We start from the raw sequence: 6,327 nt of genomic DNA on the forward strand, positions 1-6,327 counted from the left end.
AATGCTGTACTATGCAACGCCCATAATACTAACTGGCTATACAACCATACATAATACATAACTGTACTATACAATACATAAACATAACTGTACTATACAACCATACATAATACATAACTTTCCTATACAACCATCACATAATACATAGCATATACACAATACATAATACATAACTGTACTATACAACCATACATAATACATAACTTTACTACAACCATACATAATACATAACTGTACTATACAGCCTACATAATACATACTGTACTATACAACCATACATAATACATAACAGCACTATACAACCATACATAATACATAACTGTACTATACAACCATACATAATACATAACTGTACTATACAACCATACATAATACATAAATGTACTATACAACCATACATAATACATAACTGTACTATACAACCATACATAATACATAACTGTGCTATACAACCATACATAATACATAACTGTGCTATACAACCATACATAATACATAACATGCTATACAACCATACATAATACACATAAATGTACTATACAACCATACATACACATAACTGTGCATACAACCATACATAATACATAACTGTATATACAACCATACATAATACATAACTTGCTATACAAACATACATAATACTATAACTGTACTATACAACCATACATAATACACTGTACTATACAACCATACATAATACATAACTGTACTATACAACCATACATAATACATAAATGTACTATACATCATACATAATACATAAATGTACTATACAACCATACATAATACATAACTGTACTATACCATACATAATACATAAATGTTCTATACAACCATACATAATACATATAAATGCCTTTATACAACCATACATAATACATAAATGTACTATACAACCATACATAATACATAACTGTACTATACAACCATACATAATACATAACTGCTATACAACCATACATAATACATAACTGTACTATACAACCATACATAATACATAAATGTGCTATACAACCATACATAATACATAACCTATACAACCATACATAATACATAAATGTACTATACAACCATACATAATACATAAATGTACTATACAACCATACATAATACATAAATGTACTATACAACCATACATAAATACATAAATGTCACTATACAACCATACATAATACATAACTGTACTATACAACCATACATAATACATAAATGTGCTACTATACAACCATACAAATACATAACTGTACTATACAACCATACATAATACATAAACTGTACTATACAACCATACATAATACATAACTGTACTATACAACCATACATAATATACAACTGCTATACAACCATACAATACATAAATGTACTATACAACCATACATAATATACATAACTGTACTATACAACCATACATATACATAACTGCTATACAACCATACATAATACTTAACTGTACTATACAACCATACATAATACATAACTGTATACACAACCATACATAATACATAACTGCACTATACAACCATACATAATACCTGTACTATACAACCATACATAATACATAACTATACTATACAACCATACACAACACATAACTGTACTATACAACCATACATAATATAACTGTACTATACAACCATCACAATACATAACTGTACTATACAACCATACATAATACATAACTGTACTATACAACCATACATAATAACAACACTATACAACCAACATAATACATAACTTCTACTATACAACCATACAATACATAACTGTACTATACAACCATACATAATACACTTAACTGTACTATACAACCATACATACAACATGCTATACAACCATACATAATACATAACATGCTATACAACCATACATAATACATAACTGTACTATACAACCATACATAATACATAACTGTACTATACAACCATACATAATACATAACTGTACTTATACAACCATACATACATAACTGTACCACAACCAATAATATACACACATATATACAACCATACATAATACATAACTGCTATACAACCATACATAATACATAACTTGACTATACAACCATACATAATATAACTGTACTATACAACCATACATAAATACTTTTTCCCCAAAAAACATTACTTAGCAGTTTTTTTAATACATAAATATATAGAAACATGTAAGTTATTTCTCCAACCAACCATCTGTCTGTCTGTCTATTTATCTATCTACCTATCTATCTATCCGTCTCTGTCTGTGTCTGTCTGTGTCTGTCTGTCTGTCTCTCATTATACTTTCCTTAAACCTTCCTAACTTTCTTTCAGCTTTTTAAATCGTCAATACACAGAATCCTTAACATCTCCCCATATCCTCCTCCCCCCCTCCTCCTCCTCCCCTCCTCCTCCCCTCCTCCTCCCACCCCTCCTCCCCTCCCCCCACCACCACCGATTGCCTCTCTACTTTCATTCGCTCAGGTAAACAAGTACGATGGATTGGGTTGACGGCGACAGTCTCTCCACATGTCTGCCACAGTGGGATGTGGCTAGGGTGTGGCTGGGGAGAGGTTTAAGATGGAAAGGGTGTGGCTGGGAGGAGGAGGGGAGGAATGAAGGATGTGGCTAGAATGAGGATGAGGGTAATGGGTGGGAAGAGGGAGGGTGTGGCTAAGGAGAAGAGAGAGTGGGAGGGTGTGGGTTGGAGGAGGAAGGTGGGAAGGGATAGCTAGGTAGGAGGAAGGAGGGTAGGAGGGGTGTGGCTAGGGAGGAAGAGGTGAGGGGTGTGGCTGAGGAGGAGGGAGGAGGGTAGGAAGGTGTATGGCTAGGGAGGAAGAAAGAAGGTGGGAAGGGTGTGGCTAGGAGGAGGAAGAGTGTGGGTAGGAACATGACAGCCCAACATGACAGCCAACATGACAGCTCAACATGACAGCCCAACATGACAGCTCAACACGACAGCTCAACATGACAGCTCAACATGACAGCTTAACATGACAGTTCAACATGACAGCTTCACGTGACAGCTTCAACATGACAGCTCAACATGACAGCTCAACATGACAGCTCAACATGAGAGCTCAACATGACAGCTCAACATGACAGCTCAACATGACAGCTCAACATGACAGTACCAACATGACAGCTCAACATGACAGCTCAACATGACAGCTCAACATGACACAACACGAAGACAGTACAGCCATACAGCATGACGGTTTAGTATTACAGCTCACAAAACCATTTGATATGATAGCTCAGTATGATGGCTAACATGACAGCTTTAACATGACAGCTCAACATGACAGCTCAACATGACAGCTCAACATGACAGCTCAACATGACAGCTTAACATGACAGCCCAACATGACAGCTCAACATGACAGCTTAACATGACAGCTTAACATGACAGCTCAACATGACAGCCCAACATGACAGCCCAACATGACAGCTAACATGACAGCTCAACATGACAGCTCAACATGACAGCTCAAACATCACCACACGAAGACAGTACAGCCATACAGCATGACGGTTTAGTATTACAGTCTACAAGTCCATTTGATATGATAGCTCAGTATGATGGCTTAACACGGCTCAACATGACAGCCAACATGACAGCTCAACATGACAGCTCAACATGACAGCTCAACATGACAGCCCAACATGACAGCTCAACATGACAGCTCAACATGACAGCTCAACATGACAGCTCAACATGACAGCTCAACATGACAGCTCAACATGACACCACACGAAGACAGTACAGCCATACAGCATGACGGTTTAGTATTACAGTCTACAAGTCCATTTGATATGATAGTCAGTATGATGGCTTAACATGACAGCTCAACATGACAGCTCAACATGACAGCCCAACATGACAGCTCAACATGACAGAACATGACAGCTCAACATGACAGCTTAACATGACAGCTCAACATGACAGCTCAACATGACAGCTCAACATGACAGCTCACATGACAGCTTAACATGACAGCTCACATGACAGCTCAACATGACAGCCCAACATGACAGCTCAACATGACAGCTCAACATGACAGCTCAACATGACAGCTCATTGACAGCTCAACATGACAGCTCAACATGACACCACACGAAGACAGTACAGCCATACATGACGGTTTAGTATTACAAGCTCACAAGTCCATTTGATATGATAGCTCAGTATGATGGCTTAACATGACAGTTTAACATGACAGCTTAACATGACAGCTCATGACAGCTCAACATGACAGCCAACATGACAGCTCAACATGACAGCTTCAACATGACAGCTCAACATGACAGCTCAACATGACACCACACGAAGACAAGTACAGCCACACAGCATGACGGTTTAGTATTACACTACAAGTCCATTTGATATGATAGCTCAGTATGATGGCTTAACATGACAGCACACAACATGACAGCTCAACAGCTCAACATGACAGCTCAACATGACACCACACGAGACAAGCCATACAGCATGACGGTTAGTATTACAGCCTACAAGTCCATTTGATATGATAGCTCAGTATGATGGCTTAACATGACAGCTCAACATGACAGTCAACATGACAGCCTAACATGACACCACACGAAGACAGTAAGCCATACAGCATGACGGTTTAGTATTACAGTTCAAGTCCATTTGATATGATAGCTCAGTATGATGGCTTAACATGACAGTTTAACATGACAGCTTAACATGACATTTAACATGACAGCTCAACATGACAGCTCAACATGACAGCCTCAACATGACAAAGCACATGACAGCTCAACATACACCAAATGACAGCTTAACATGACAGTTTAACATGACAGCTCAACATGACAGCTCAAACAGCCAACATGACAGCTCCAACATGGACAGCTTAACATGACAGCTCAACATGACAGCCCAACATGACAGCTCAACATGACAGCTTAACATGACAGCTAACATGAGCTTAACATGACAGCCCAACATGCACAGCTAACATGACAGCTCAACATGACAGCCTCAACATGACAGCTCAACATGACAGCTTAACATGACAGCTTAACATGACAGCCTCAACATGACAGCTCAACATGACAGCTCAACATGACAGCTCAACATGACAGCTCACACATGAGCTCAACATGACAGCTCAACACGACAGCTCAACATGACAGCTCAACATGACAGCTCAACAGACACCACACGAAGAGACAGTACAGCCTACAGCATGACGGTTTAGTATTACAGTCTACAAGTCCATTTGATATGATAGCTCAGTATGATGGCAACATGACAGCTCAACATGACAGCTCAACATGACAGCTCAACATGACAGCTACATATAACATGACAGCTCAACATGACAGCTCAACATGACAGCTCAACATGACACCACGAAGAAACAGCCATACAGCATGACGGTTTGTATTACAGTCCAAGTCCATTTGATATGATAGTCAGTATGATGCTAACATGACAGCTCAACATGACAGCTCAACATGACAGCTCAACATGACACCACACGAAGACAGCAGCCATACAGCATGACGGTTTAGTATTACAGTCTACAAGTCCATTTGATATGATAGCTCAGTATGATGGCTTAACATGACAGCTCAACATGACACTCAACATGACAGCTCAACATGACAGCTCAACATGACACCACACGAAGACAGTACAGCCATGATACGGTTTAGTATTACAGTCTACAAGTCCATTTGATATGATAGCTCAGATGATGGCTTAACATGACAGCTCAACATGACAGCTCAACATGACAGCTCACACACCACACGAAGACAGTAAGCCATACAGCATGACGGTTTATATTACAGTCTAAGTCCATTTGATATGATAGCTCAGTGGCTTAACATGACAGCTCAACATGACAGCTCAACATGACAGCTCAACATGACAGCTCAACATGACAGCTCAACATGACAGCCCAACATGACAGCTCAACGACAGCTCAACATGACAGCTCAACATGACAGCTCAACATGACAGCTCAACATGACACCACACGAAGACAGTACAGCCATACAGCATGACGGTTTAGATATTACAGTCTACAAGTCCATTTGATATGATAGCTCAGTATGATGGCTTAACATGACAGCACAACATGACAGCAACATGACAGCTCAACATGACAGCTCAACATGACACCAACATGACACCACGAAGACAGTACAGCCAGCATGACGGTTTAGTATTACAGTCTACAAGTCCATTTGATATGATAGCTCAGTATGATGGCTTAACATGACAGCTCAACATGACAGCTCAACATGACAGCTCAACATGACAGCTCAACATGACAGCTCAACATGACAGCCCAACATGACAGCTCAACATGAC

Source organism: Homarus americanus, unplaced genomic scaffold (genome assembly GCF_018991925.1).
Source record: "Homarus americanus isolate GMGI-L3 unplaced genomic scaffold, GMGI_Hamer_2.0 scaffold1430, whole genome shotgun sequence".
Classification (NCBI taxonomy): domain Eukaryota; kingdom Metazoa; phylum Arthropoda; class Malacostraca; order Decapoda; family Nephropidae; genus Homarus; species Homarus americanus.